Source organism: Pristiophorus japonicus, chromosome 17 (assembly GCF_044704955.1).
Source record: "Pristiophorus japonicus isolate sPriJap1 chromosome 17, sPriJap1.hap1, whole genome shotgun sequence".
NCBI classification, from domain to species: domain Eukaryota; kingdom Metazoa; phylum Chordata; class Chondrichthyes; family Pristiophoridae; genus Pristiophorus; species Pristiophorus japonicus.
Window position 1 is genome coordinate 107864666 of NC_091993.1, and position 15597 is coordinate 107880262.

General features: G+C 47.2%; 1 protein-coding gene across 1 annotated transcript in view; it reads right to left on the bottom strand.

Annotated features, from left to right (window-relative positions):
• Positions 1-15597, bottom strand: part of LOC139227891 (C4b-binding protein alpha chain-like) — a 252040-nt gene that overhangs the window by 164932 nt on the left and 71511 nt on the right. Inside the window, exon 5 of the mRNA XM_070859024.1 lies at positions 12519-12548. The gene's annotated coding sequence lies outside the window, so the exon portion shown is untranslated. The remainder of the gene's footprint in view (positions 1-12518; positions 12549-15597) is intronic.

Here is a 15597-nt window from a genome sequence, read left to right on the forward strand (position 1 = left end):
AAGTGACAAATAACATTCGTACCACATACGTGCCAGGCAATAACTATCTCCAACAAGAGAGAGTCCAACCACCGCCCCTTGACATTCAACAACATTACCATTGCCGAATCGTCCACCTACATCATCCTGGGAGTGAGGGGTCACCATTGACCAGAAACTTAACTGGATCAACCACATAAATAGGTGTGGCAACAAGAACAGGTCAGAGGATGTGTCTTCTGCGGCGAGTGTCTCATCTCCTGACTCCCCAAAGCCTTTCCACCATCTACAGGGCACAGTCAGGAGTGTGATGGAATATTCTCCACTTGCCTGGATCCACCAACACTCAAGAAGCTCGACAACAAGCTGTGCCATGAGCCTCCATGACACCCATCCACCCTACCTCGAGCTGGCAATTTGTAATCTGGGCCAACGGTGAACACCTTCGCTTTGCCGCTGACTGCAAATTCCTGCCCAATGTGAGTCCTAGGCTTTGTCCTTTGTACAACACAGTGAAACTGGGTCATAATGTAGACAGGTGAGAATGACTATTTGTAGTTATTCCAGAATAGTGGACCTGGTTAAATGAGTCAATCTAACTGTTCTTTAAAAGCATTTAACCGGATCCAGCCACATAAATACTGTGGCAACAAGAGTGGGTCAGAGGCTCGGTATTTTGCAGTGAGTGTCTCACCTCCTGACTCCCCAAAGCCTTTCCACCATCTACAAGGAACAAGTCAGGAATGTGATGGAATGCTCTCCACTTGCCTGGATGATTGCAGCTCCACCAACACTCAAGAAGCTCGGCAACATCCAGAACAAGCAACTAGCTTGACTGGCACCCCTTCCACCATCTTAAACATTCACTCCAACACCAGCGCAGACTGGCTGCAGTGTACTGTCTACAAGATGCACTGCAGCAACTTGCCATAGCTTCTTTGATAGCACCTCCCAAACCCACAACCTCTACCGCCTAGGACAAGGTCAGCAGGCGCATGGGAGCATCACCACCTCCATGTTGCCCTCCAAGTCACATACCATCCTTCATCTTCGCTGGTTCAAAATCCTGGAATTCCCTCCCTAACAACACTGTGTGAGTATTTTCACCACATGAACTGCAGCAGTTCAAGAAGGCAGCTCATTACCATCTTCTAAAGGACAATAAATGCTGGCCTTGCCAATGACGCCCACATCCTTGGAACTAATTAAAAAAAAATATTAAACCAAATTATATTAATAATAACTTTCATTTATATAGTGCTTTTAACATAATAAAACATCCAAAGGAGCTTCACAGCAGTGTTACAAAACAAAACAGATAAATTTGACACCGAGCCACAAAAGAAGAAATTAAGGTAGATGACCAAAAGCTTGCTTAAAGAGGTAGGTTTTAAGGAGTGTCTTAAAGGAGGAGAGAGGTGGAGAGGTGGAGAGGTTTAGGGAGGGAGTTCCAGAGCTTAGGACCCAAACAGCTGAAGGCACGACCACCAATGGTTAAGCAGCTATAATGAGGGATGCTCAAGAGGGCAGAATTTGAGGGCAGACATCTTGTGGGGTTGTGAGGCTGAAAACGAATAGAGAGATAGGGAGGGGCAAGGCTATGGAGCGATTTGTAAACAAGGATGAGAATTTTGAAATCGAGGTGTTGTTTAACCAGGAATTCAGAAAGCGCAGGGGTGATGTTGTGGTCACGGTTAGCTAGATGATCTCCAACTGCATCACACTTGTTCTACTTCATTTCCTAGAACAAGAGCCGACACTGCTTCCTTCCTTGTTGAACTGGAGATATATTGATTGAGAATGTTCTCATGTATACATCAGAAATTCCTCTTCTTCCCTAACCTGAGCATTATATTTTTCCACAGTCTACATTAGGGTAAATAAAGTCTCTGAAACTGTAGCGTCATCCTTAATCAATACTACCAACTCCGCCCCACAATCCCCTCGGTAACCAGGAATATTAAGAACACAGTCCTTGCCTTATTTGAGCCATGTCTCTGTTAATGCAACCATATCACAATTTGTGCCTGGAGCTCATCAACCTCATTAGTTACACTACGGACATTGACATACCTACAATTGGATACCTGCTTCGTCACTCTTACTATTTTCCTCAATCTGCTCCTTGGAACTTTTGGGCTTTTCTAATTTTACTGCTGTTTATATCTCTATCCTCTGATCTAATTTCTGCTCCTTTCTGCTTCCCCTCCCCTGGCCAAATTAGTTTGTCTTTTCCCAGCTCTTCAATCTTGGTAGTACTTGCACTTTGACTTTAAGAAAAACATAGCATTATTTAAGAATGGAGTCAAGATACTTCTCTAGCCAAAAGCTGTATCAGTTTAACATAATTTTTAGGGGAAACATTCTGAAGGATTTAAAGGATCAAGTTGGGATCATCTAGAAAAGTTCAACCTGATAAAGAACAGCTCATGATAGCTTTAGAAAGGGAGGGCAAATTTAACAAAGTTTTGAGCATATTTCTGTCAATGTAAATGAAATATACCTTACATTTTACTTTTAAAATTAATTTCATGATCATTAATGTGAGGAATGTTAGAGCTAGGAGGGCAACATTTGGAGTATGGGAATTAATCGATAACTATGGTTTCCTGAAGACCTGGTCACTCTCATCCTCACCTCAGAATCAAAATATAAGGAACTTGTAGACTTGTATCCAAAATCAATTTCATTCGCATTGCAGCTGCTGCATCCTCCAACTGTCCCCAAACTTTTCATCAACCCCCTCTCCCACAGCCAAATATTCTCTCACCTTTACCATTTTATGCAGCTTTCCCCCATCATCCCCCAGAAGCCCACCACTTCCTCCTAGCCCAGCTCTTACTATCCAACCTCATCAAACCCACACCTACTGATATCAACCTGTATCACTCTTCTAACATTGCCCTCACCTCCTACAAACCTGTCATCATCACTCCTCTCAAGATACTCACCTTAAATTCCTCCAATCACAGTATCTCAAACTTTTCCTATCTGGAACATGTTGTCTCACAACTATATTTCCAAATCTCTCACCGTTCATTATTTCAGTCCTTCCAATGAGGTTTTTGCCAGATCGCACAAATACAAAAAATACACAAATGGCACTGGTCGAAATTCAGAAACAATAGCCAGTGAAATGTCATCATGTGCATAATGGTAACTGTTATGTATGTAAACCTGTAATCACCATGTCTAACCACCAGAGGGCTTATCCCCTGGAGTCCCAAGGGATCCCACAGTCCCTTGGGAGCACCTGTATATAAGGAGGCCTCACAGGCTGGAGAGGCACTCTGAGATCTGCAATAAAGGACTACAGTCACACTTACTTTGAGCTTGCAGTATCTAGTCTGACTCCTTATCCAAGACATAACAACTGGCAACGAGATACAGATAACGAACCCCAACACAACAATGCAGAGAACTGTGGGCATCCTGGAGAAATTTTCAGAGCAAGATGATTGGGAAATGATTCATGGAGCAACTTGACCAATACTTCGTGGCCAACGAGCTGGAAGGAGAAGTGAACGCTGCCAAACGAAGGGCAATCCTCCTCACCGTTTGCGGGGCATCAACGTATGGCCTCATGAAAAATCTGTTCACTCCAGCAAAACCACAGACAAGAGCATCAACGTATGGCCTCATGAAAAACCTGTTCACTCCAGCAAAACCACAGACAAAACCACGTACGAGAGTTGTGCACACTGGTCCGGGAGCATCTAGGAAAGCGTTCTGATGGCGAGGTATCGGTTCCACACATACAAGAGGTCTGAAAGCTAAGTCGCCAAGCTAAGGTGCCTTGCAGGACATTGTGAATTTGAAGGATACTTGGAGCATATGCTCAGGGACTTCTTTGTACTTAGCATTGGCCATGAAGTAATACTTCGCAAACTTTTGACTGTAGAGACCCCAACCTTGAGTAAAGCTATAGCGATAGCCCAGGCGCTTATCTCCACCAGTGCCAATACCAAACAAATTTCCCAGCACACTAGTGCTATTGCAAGTACTGTGAACAAAGCAACGTTGTTTTCAAATCGAAATATACATGGCAGGACTTACACGCCTGTAGCTGCATGTCCGCACTCATTGAATTCGATCGGCGAAATGATGCCCTCTCGTTGCAGCCTATCCAGCTCGATCTCCACCCTCTCTCTCAACATGTAAGGTACCACTCTTGCCTTGTGATGGATGGGTCACGCCCCTGGAATCAAATGGATCTGCACTTTTGCTCCTTGGAACTTCCCAATGCCTGGTTCAAACAGCGAGGGGAACTTACTTAGGACCTGAGCACATGAGGTGTCGTCGAAGGACAAAAGCGCTCGGACGTCGTCCCAGTTCCAGTGTATCCTTCCCAACCGGCTCCTGCCGAACAGCGTGGGGCCATTGCCCGGTACCACCCAGAGTGGTAAATCGTGCACCACTCCATCGTAGGAGACCTTTATGGTAGCACTGCCAATTACTGGAATCAGTTCCTTTGTGTACGTTCTAAGTTTGATATGAATGGGGATCAGAACTGGCCTTGAAGCCTTGTTGCACCACAACTTATTGAAAGTCTTTTTACTCATTATGGACTGACTTGCCCCTGTATCCAGCTCCATGGACACCGGGAGTCCATTTAATTCAACCGTCAGCACTATCGGGGGGCACTTTGTGGTAAATGTGCGCACCCCATATATCTCTGCCTCCTCGGTCTGAGGCTCTGGTTCGTCATGATCCACCGTGGATCCTTCCTCCTCTGCAACATGGTCCGCCATCAAGGGTGGTGAATACAAGGCAATTAACACCTTGTTGGCACTGCGGGGATGATCATCAATTCCATTCATGCTGTTTCAAAAGATATGTTTGCAAGGGCTGTGGAACAATGGGACACCTCCAACATATGTGCAGACGAGCTGCAAACTCTGCTAATCCTGCAAACTACCATGTTGCAATGGGGTAATCGGGTAGTGGTGCCAAAAAAGGGACACTTTTATTAGTGACCTCCACAGTACCCACCCAGGCATTGTAATGATGAAAACAATAGCCAGATTCCACTAGTGTTGGCCCAGTATCGATGCAGACTTAGAGGCTTGTGTGCACAAATATAACACATGTTCTCAGTTAAGCAATGCACCCAGTTAAATACGCTGACAATAGTGATTGCTGCACCCTGGGAATGCCTGTTTTTTCAGACGTTTCCGGGGGCGGGCGTTAAATGAGATGTTAAGGACGAATTTTGCATCCAGGGTGGTAGCGGACCATTGCACGACCATCTCAGTGAAACTAGAGGGCAGAGCGGTAAGTTTTTGCACCGCAAACTATGAGCTGAATTTGCCAGCCGAGCGGTAAAAGCTGGACACCCGGTGTTACGCCTAGAAGCCCCATTTACCGCCCATCCGGGGTGCAAACTGAGGCATAACCGAGCCGAAAATCCAGCTGCTTGTCACCAAGCAGCTAGTTGGCAAGACTGTTTGGAGGTGCGAAGAGCTGAAGGAGAGTGGAGTGGTGCAGCACGAAAAAGTCATGACAGTTTCCTGGGAATCTGGCACACACATGTATGATGATCTTTTTGGTTGCAGACGAGCTGCACATTGAGGGGGTAGAAACCCCTGCGGTTCACAAACACTCCTGGGTGATGTGAGGGTACCGTGATGGCCACGTGTGTGTAGTTAATGATACCCTGCACCTGGGGAAGCCAGCCAGAGCCACTACGCTGAATGGCCGCTCAGTAACATTGGTTCCAACAGTGCCAAAGTTCACGTAATTGGCTGACTTGTGAAACATGGCATCGGTCACCTGGGTGATGCATCCCTGGGTGGCTATCTGCAAGATCCTACAAATGTCTGTTCCAGATCCCTAGAAGGAGCCACAGGCAAAGAAGTTGAGTGCGGTGATGACTTTGACAGCCACTGGTAAGGCATGTCCACCAGGTACTTTGGGCATCAGGTCTTGTTCCAGCAAGCTAAAAATGTCTGCAATGACTTGGCATGATAGCCAGCATCTCCTGAAGCACTACTGTTCAGTCATATCCAGGAGGCTCATCCTCTGCTTGTATACACTATGTTGGGAGTATCACCTCTGGCGCTGTGCACCCCTGTGCTGATCCCCTCTCTCTTGTGGAGCATCAGGTCGGTGAGAAAGTGGCGGCTTGCTGCTGCTGTGTGGCTGCTGCTACTGGGGCTCATCTTGGTCCGATTCTGAGCTCCACGGTGAGACAGCATAAGCGGCACCCATGATGATCTAATAGATGCCAGGTAAAGTGGCAATCAGAGGCACCACCCTCTAATGTACGGAGAGTGACTAGTAATGTGCTGAGAGTGGCTTCAGGGGTTGCAGAAATCACCTGAAAACTCATGAAAGCTAAATCTCTGCACAAAATAGTGTCAAGCAAGAGCCTTTCCCTTAGGCAAGGAAGCAGGTGTAAGGTATGAGTATTTGTGCATTTCCAGCTGTCAATGAACTCGCACAATGGCCACCTTTCCCATCACCTTTTCACAGGCAAGGTTCCTGAAGTGCTTGAATCCCGTGCGCAGTGAATGTCCAAACCTGACATTAGGTGATGACACCTTACCCTTAAATGAACCCTTCCCACCTGGGTAAACCTTCGACCACTTGCCCCGCTCAGACTGCCGTGGTGGCGGTGTGGCTCTCAGCACCAAATAATACCTTCATCTGTCCCCCTACTCCTCCGGCACTTTCTCATCCTTTGAGCATCTCACCTTATTTCACCCCTCTCATCTTTCATTTAAAATTCTCATTCTCTACCGCCCACCCAAATACTATAAACATTTTATTACCGCGATATCTTCACTGCTTTCCTCCTTCAGCCTGTGCACCAAATGACTTCTCATCCTCGGCGATTTTAACCCCCATCTCAATTCATCATGCTCTCTCTCCTCCAAGTTCACTCGCTTCCTATCTTCCCTTAATCTCTCCCTCCATGTAAACTCCGCAACCCATATTTAACGGTCAACCCCTCGAACTTGCCATCTCTCATGGCCTCACTACTCCCATTGTGTTAATCGCAGATAAGACCATCTCTGATTAATTCCTCATATCACACTCCACCCACATCCTCCACCCCTACTTACTTTTGTGTCCGTCCCTGGAAGAAACTCTCCCCCAACTCTTACAACTGCAATTACGAAATCCCAATTGTCCAGCCTTTGGCCCTCCATCCACCACGACATTCCTGCAGCTACCAATTTGCTCAACCACACCCTCACCACCACTTTTGATGCCCTAGTCCTTATTAAAACAATTCCTCTCTCTCGCCCTGACCGTTACCCCAGTATAGCCCCCATCCTCATTCCCTTACGTTCAAGGGACACAGACTTGAATGGATATGGTGGACAACTGGTTTAGCCAGTGACCGCCAGATCTGGCTGGACCAGATAAAGAATGATCGAGTCCTGCAGTCATCTGCCAAAATTACTCACTATTCCAAAGATAAACCCCGGCTTCTATTCTCCACTGTTAACTGTCTTCTTAAACTCCTCTGCCCTGTCTCCTCCACGCTCACCTCTGACAAGTGTGAGGATCTTATGGACTTTTCTCTCCAAGATTGAGACCATCCATTCAGCTGCCTCTGCTACTTCCCTTCCCCAAGCCCACCAGGCAAAACTTGCTCTAAGGTTCACCCCTGCCCTAGTCCTGAACTCGCATCTTTCTCCACTTTCTCTCCGATCTCCCCTCATGACCTCTCCAAGCTCATCTTGTCCATGAGACGACATTGGGGAGACCAAATACAGATTGGGTGACTGCTTTGCAGAGCACCTCCGTTCAGTCCGTAAGCGTGACCTTGAGCTTCTGGTCGCCTGTCGCTTTAATTCCCCACTCCACTCCCATTCTGACATCTCCGACCTCGGCCTCAGGAACAGCACCTCATCTTTTGTTTAGGCACTTTACAGCCTTCTGGACTCAACATCGTGTTCAACAATTTTAGATAACCTCTGCCTATTTTTGGCTCCCTTCCTCTCCCCACCCTCCACCCCACCCGATCTTATGTTTTCTTTCTTGGTCATGTCAGCTGGTTATTATTCCGACATTCACACCCTATCTGGCCTAACCTTTTTCTAACTTCTGCCATTACCATTTCAATTCGGCCCATCATCCCTTTTGCCTCCCTAATCTCTCCTGCCTTCCACCCTATCACAGACCTTCCCTTTTGTTCTTTCTTCCCCTCCCCCTTTCAGTGCTCCTTAAGAATCTTTTTTTCGAACATTTGCCAGTTCTCGACCTAAAACGTTAACTCTGTTTCTCTCCACAGATGCTGCCTGACCTGCTGAGATTTCCAGCATTTTCTGTTTTTATTATTGTCCAAGAGGCATACTTCCTGCTCCCTTGACCCTATTCCCACTAAACTGCTGACCATCCAATTTCCTTTTCTGGTTCCCATGTTAGCTGACATTGTTAACGGTTGCCTCTCCTCAGGTACTGTGCCCACTCTCCCTTAAATCTGCCATCATCACCCCTCTCCTCAAAAAAACAACCCTTGACCCCCTCCATCCTTGCAAACTACTGTCCCATCTGCAACCTCCCTTTCCTGTCCAAAGTCCTTGAGCGTGTTATCGCCTCCCAAATCCATACGCATATTTCCCACAACTCCATGTTTAAATCCCCCCCAATCAGGTTTCCGCCCCTGCCACAGTACCGAAATGGCTCAACAAAGTCACAAATGACATCCTTTCTGACTGTGACAAAGGTAAACTATCCCTCCTCGTCCTTTTTGACTTGTCCGCAGCCTGTGTCACGGTTGAGCACTCCATCCGTCTCCAACATCTCTCCACCGTCGTCCAGCTGGGTGGGTCTGCACTTACCTGGTTTCATTCTTATCTATCTAATCATAGCCAGAGAATCACCTGCAGTGACTTCTCTCCCCATTCCTGCATCGTTACTTCTGGTGACCCCCAAGGATCTATCCTTGGCCCCCCTCCTATTACTCATCTACAAGCTTCCCCTTGGTGACATCATCCGAAAATACAGCGTCATTTTCCACATGTACGCTGACGACACCCAGCTCTACCTCACCACCTCCTCTCTTGACCCCTCCACGGTGTCTAAATTGTCAAACTGCTGGTCTGACATCCAGTTCTGGAAGAGCAGAAATGTTCTCCAATTTAATATTGGGAAGACAGAAGCCACGGTTTTCGGTCCCCGTCACAAACTCTGTTCATTAGCCTCTGACTCCATCCTTCTCCCTAACATCTGTCTGAGGCTGGACCAGACTGTTCGCAACCTTGGTGTCATATTTGACCGTGAAATGAACTTACAACCACCTATCTGCAACATAACTAAGACCGCCTACTTCCACCTCCATAACATCGTCCGTCTCCGTCCTTGCCTCAGCTCATCTGCAGCTGAATCGCTCATTTCATGCCTTTGATACCTCTAGACTTGACTATTACAATGCACTCCTGGCTGGCCTCCCACATTCTACCCTACGTAAACTTGAGGTCATCCAAAACTCGGCTGCCCATGTCCTAATTCACACCAAATCCCGTTCACCCATCACCCCTGTGCTCGCTGACCTACATTGGCTCCCGGTAAAGCCACGCCTTGATTTCAAAATTCTCATCCAATCCCTTCATGGCCTCACCCCTCCCTATCTCTGTAATCTCTTCCAATCCCACAAGCCCGAGATATCTGCGCTCCTCTAATTCTTCGCTCTTGAGCATCCCTGATTATAATCGCTCAACCACTGGTGGCCGAGCCTTCTGTTACCTAGGCCCTAAGCTCTGGAATTCCCTGCCTAAACCTCTCCACTTTTCTACCTCTCTTCCTTTAAGACGCTCCTTAAAACCTATCTCTTTGACCAAACTTTTTGTCACCTGCCCTAATTTCTCCTTATGTGGCTCGGTGTCAAATTTTGTCTTATAGTACTCCTGTGAAGCACCTTGGGACGTTTTATGTTAAAGGTACTTTATAAATACAAGTCGTTGTTAAAAAAGCTGTTGAGGGTCTGTGTACGAGCAGTTAGGTACCTCAATGAGGTTGCTCGCCTCACCCGAGCGGGCCCATGACGCGCCTCGAAATGCGCCCAAGTTAAAGGCAAAAGTCGGTGACGGTGAGTTCCTGATGCGCTGCCCACTTCTGTGTTTTTAACAGCGAACCCGCCCCCAAACCCGCACATTCTCCAATGTGAAAATTCCAGCCAAAAAGTATCCAAATCAGATAGAGGATCAGAGGAAGCCGGGGGTACAAATACACAAATCATTAAAAGTAGTGATGCAGGTTAATAAGGTCTTTAAAAAAGCAAACAAAGCTTTTCATTTCTAGAGGGATAGAATTGAAAATCAGAAAAGTAATGTTAAACCTGTATAGAACCTTGGTTAGACCACACTTGGAGTACTGTGAACAGTTCTGGTCTCCATATTATAAAAAGGATATAGAGGCACTGGAGAAGGTGCAAAGATTTATGAGCATGACACCAGAACTGAAGTTATTAAATCAGGAAAGATTGTACAGGCTGAGGCTCTATTCTCTAGAAAAGAGAAGGCTGAGGGGTCACCTGATAGAGGTCTTCAAGACTATGAAAGGGTTTGGTAGAGTATACATAGAGAAGATGTTTCCATGTGCGGGAGAGACCAGAACTGGGGGCCATAAATATAAGAGAGTCACTAATAAATCCAATAGGGAATTCAGAAGAAACATCTTTACCCAGAGAGGGTTAGAATCTGGAACCCGCTACCACAAGGAGTAGTTGAGAAGAATAGCATAGATACATTTAAGGGGAAGCACATGAGTGAGAAAGAAATAAAATATGTTGATCGGGTTAGATGAAGGAATAGGCTCGTGTCGAACATAAACATTGGCACGGACCAGTTGGGCCGAATGGCTTGTTTCAGTGCCGTAAATACTTTGTTAATACTTTGTAATGGTACTCTAGGAGATAAGGTACTGCTACAGATACATAATCTAGTCACCAAAGCATTTATAGATTCAGCATGAGTTTGCATAGAAACAGATCTTGTGAGGAATTGCAGAACCAGAATGAGCTGGTTTGAGTCAGTTTCAAATAAAGGAAAGAGCACAGGGTGTTAAAGGTACTGCAGATTCATTTTTACCTATTACAGTGAAGATCAGCTCAGACCTGGGATTGTGCAGAAGTTAAGACCAATGAAAGAGGTTTAAGAATATGATAGACAAGACAATGGAGCTGGGATCTGGAGGCCTAGGCTTATAGACTGGATTAATCAGATTGAGGAGCAGACCTAATATACACGAACAATTAGGATATGTAATAATAATATTAATGAAAGAGTAGATTTTACTGTATAGAAGCAAAATACTGCAGATGCTGGAAATCTGAAATAGTTTTTACTATAAGTATGTGAAGCCTGTAAGGGGCAATAGCAAACCCTATTGTTCAGAGCTCACAGGCAGTCCTTGGTTCTTAGGAAATTTCGGATGGATATTCCATTTGTAAGTAACTAGAAATAGTGCTTGCCCTTGTGTAAACTTCTACTGTTTAACGTAATAAAATTGTGCAGAAACTTTGTTTGGTCTTGGAATCTTATTTAGAATTCTGCTTTCCAACATCCACTAGTGAGGAATTGGCAATGCCCTGATTCAACTGCAGCCGTAATACATACTCCCCCATCTTACTTGCAAATACTTTTGGAGAAACAATTTATTGTTGTAGTTATTTCCAACAGATGTTAAGGGCTGGACCTTGAAGTCTCTGACCCGCCAGGAGTGGCGGGGGTGGGGGGGGGAAGGGGGCAGTAGACCATGCCGCATGCTGTGGAGTCCACAGCATGTGTGTGACATCATGGGCAGGTCCCCGACCTGGAAGCCAGCCTGATCAACAGGCTTCTAGTCGGACGGGGAACGCTGGCTGGACAGGACACCACAGCAAAAGGTAAGACCTGGGTTCGAGGAGGATAGTGATATCAAGCCTGGGCAGGGGGCGGGCGGGCGGTAGGTTCCAATCCCTAACTTTGGGGAGGGGCAGGCTGCTGGAGGGTAAGCTTGGGGGGGCTAGGAGGAAGCACTCTTGCTCCTCCCGGCCCACAAGGATTGCTTTCCGAGGCTGTGCGCACCTTGCTGCAGCTACCTGGAATCCCCGGTCGACTGCGATTAAACCTGCACAGCAGGTTAAGCAGAGGCTTCAGGGCCTCATAATCTTATTTAAAATGTCAACCCACCTCCTGGGAGCGGGTTGGCTACCCACCCACCTGAGTAAATGTTGAAAGTGGGCTGGTTGAAGGCGGGATTTAGATTTTTTTTTTAAACTTTAACTACCCCATGTTCCTAACCTAGCCGTTTTTTTCACGTTAAAATGTTCCCGACTGCTCACAATACAATTAGAACGTCTTTAGGTATTACAACAAAAACCAGTGTCCAGCTAGATAGTAAATGCCAATGCCTCATTCAATATAGCATCCAGATTGAAGATTTATATACTTAGCTTGAATATTTGGAATGTTATTTCAAGTTGCGATTCTCATATACAATTTTATTCCGAAGTGGTCAACTGCCAGTCTATACTAAAAAAAATCTATTGATGAAGTTTGTAAATGTATAAACAAAGGCTTGTGTTACTCAGTTTTCCTACTTACCAACAAATGTTCCCGCAACTCCTCCCGTTTCTGCAATATTAAAAAAAGAAATATTTTAAGCTGATCTTAAGAACACTCGCAGTTGTCTAATGCATATAACAGCAAACAACCACTCAAGTCTTCCGTCTTTTAGCAATTGGTAAGCTTTTGATTCCTCTACCATGCCAGGTTTCATCAGTTGGAAGGAGTTGCCACTCTGTCTACTCTCTGCCTTCACTAAACATAACATGCGTCATGCCTCATGGCTTTGGAAAGGCTGCTGTGCGTCTGTAGACGAAGCTACAGATGTCCTTCTCGGACGCCCTAGACCAGCTTTGGTCCTGAAAGGGCCGGCTGAAGACTGGCCCCCATCCTCCTGTGCGCCTTCAGTCAGAAGTGGCGGGGGCGAAGCCATGGTTGGCAGCAATTGCGGAGTGGCAGGTCTCGGCTCAGGGCTTCTGTGAATCAGAAAGCCTACATCGATATCCTGTTCCGAGGAACCAGCGTCACGCCCCCGGGGCTGCACCCCACTTCCCCCAAGCTGCTGGAGCGCAAATCGGCAGAGTGGGGTGGCAACATTAGGCCCCCGGTCGACCGTGGTGGACCCAGCCGCAATGGCAGCAGTGAAATCTCGTGTGGCCTCCAGCTGAGACTGCATGATAGCAGCCACGCTCTGGAAGCCATCAGAGACGACAGCAGTCAGACGCTCTGTACCCTGTTTTCCGGAGTGCATGAGAGCATTCTGAGCTTCCAGGGCAGCGGCCATCCTGTCTAAAGAAGCACAGCCATGCTCACTCCCTCGCACCTGTGCTGCAATGGCAGCTGTCACCTCCGCCAAGAGACAAGTCATCGTAGCTGGATCCGCACGCTCACTCTGGGATTCTACCATCATCTGCACTCGCAATGATGGTCCCCATGGTGTGCGCAGAGCTGTCCACAATGCAGGAGGTGAACTCCTCCACGCTCCTCACCACTTGTGACAGCCTCTCAGGCAATCATTGCATTGCCACCAAGAGCTGTAATTGCATGGCCTCCACCTTTGTTCTTAAGCCCCAACATCGATGGGCTAGACTGAATCCTCCTCAGCAGGTCCTATCCATCCATACAAGATCATACAAGGTCAAAACCTCCTCCATCTCCCTGCAGGCTTTGGTGAAGACCCCTCGAGTTGGTCTCCCACCACTTTCAGGGAAGAGTTGCGGCCTCCTTCCCTCCATACCTTTGATAAGTCTTGAGTTCTGTGTAACTGAAGCGCCTAGCCCTCCTCAAAACTCCCCCTGCAGCCACCTCCTTGGATACAGGTCAAAACAAACTCAAGACATAGGTGCACGGTAAGGCGGCCAGGGAGCAGCTGCATCGTTAGCATGATCGTTTGCATCAAATGGCTCGGAGAGGAGTTTTGTGATGAAAACTCCACTCCACGCCACATCGCTGAAAGCAGCCCTTACCATTGTCATGTATTCAACTGTCATTGTAACCCATGTATAAACTGACCGAAGTTGTACACTGAGAGAACACTGACCACTAGGTGGTGAACTTGTGGGAGACACTCCTAACCTGGTCTTTCAGGTATAAAAGGGGAAGCTCCACCCACCTTCATCACTTCAGTGCTGGCTAATAAAGGTTACTGGTCACAGAGTGACCTTCTCTCAAGTATGGGCCTCATGTGCATTTGTACTGTATAGTAAGGACTTATCATTGGCGACGACAAACTGGGATTTAAACCATGTAAGCATGGCCACTAGCAGCACAGACGAGAGGTACTGTTTTGGTGATGATTGGGACGATTTTATTGAGAGACTACAGCAAAGCTTCATCACTAAGGAATGGCTGGGACAGGATTCGGCCGACAAACACAGGGCCCATCTCCTGACTGTTTGTGGTTCCAGGACGTACTCCCTGATGAAGGACCTTCTAGCGTCAGAGAAGCCGGTGGACAAGAGCTCAGTAAGTTGATCGGGGAACACTTTAAACCAGCGAGCAGCATGCACATGGCAAGACACCAGTTTTACACGCACCGGCGGCGAGAAGAGCAAAGCGTTCCAGAATTCCTGGCAGACCTCCGGCGACTGGCGAGCCTATGTAAGTTCCCAGATGTATGCAGAGCAGAGATGCTGTGAGACTTTTTTTATTGAGGGCATCGGGCAGGCTGGGGTTTTCAGGAAACTGATTGAGACCAAAGACTTGACCCTGGAAACGGCAGCTTTGATGGCCCAGACATTTATCTCAGGGTAGGAAGAGACCAGAATGATGTTTGACAAAAATCTTGGTTCCCCAGGCAGACAGTGGCAATTGGACATGCCCCAGCATGTAGTCGAACCCAAAGGGGGAATTCAACAGAGATAATGGCTAGCTGAACGGCGATTCATGCCATCGCAAGGGACAATGCGGCCAGTAATGGGGCCATCAACACCTGTTAATGGTGTGCTTAAAAACAGTTACACAAAGTCAGAGACAGTCGACTGGTAATGGGCCTTTTGTTTCCAACAACGGTGTGGAGGCAAACACGCAGCCAGAGCTTGCAGGTAGCAGCAATACACCTGCAGAAATTGCAACGTCAGTGGTCACTTGCCACGTATGTGCAGGAAGCCTGCAGCCAGGTTGATGTACGAGGAGGACGGGGACAATGTAAGCCCTATGGGGCCAAATAGACATTGGGGGAAATCGCTGGAAGCTGAAGTTCAGCGAGTTCATGTGGAGCACATATACAGTTCATACACCAGGACGCCACCGATAATGATGAAAGTGCTCCTCAATGGCATCCCAGTATCAATGGAGCTAGACACAGGGGCCAGCCAGTCCCTGATGAGTATCAAACAGTTCGACAAGTTGTGGGCATCCAAGGACAGGAGGCCAAAATTATTGCCGATTGACGCACAGCTACGGACATACACAATGGAGATCATTCCGGTGCTAGGCAGTGCCACGGTAGTCATGACCCACAAAGATTCGAAGAACAGGTTGCCACTCTGGATTGTTCCGGGGGACGGTCCCGCACTGCTGGGGAGAAGTTGGCTGGCTGTCATGAACTGGAAATGGGGCGATGTCAATGCAATTTCTTCTGTGGAGCGAATATCATGCTCACAGGTCCTGGACAAAT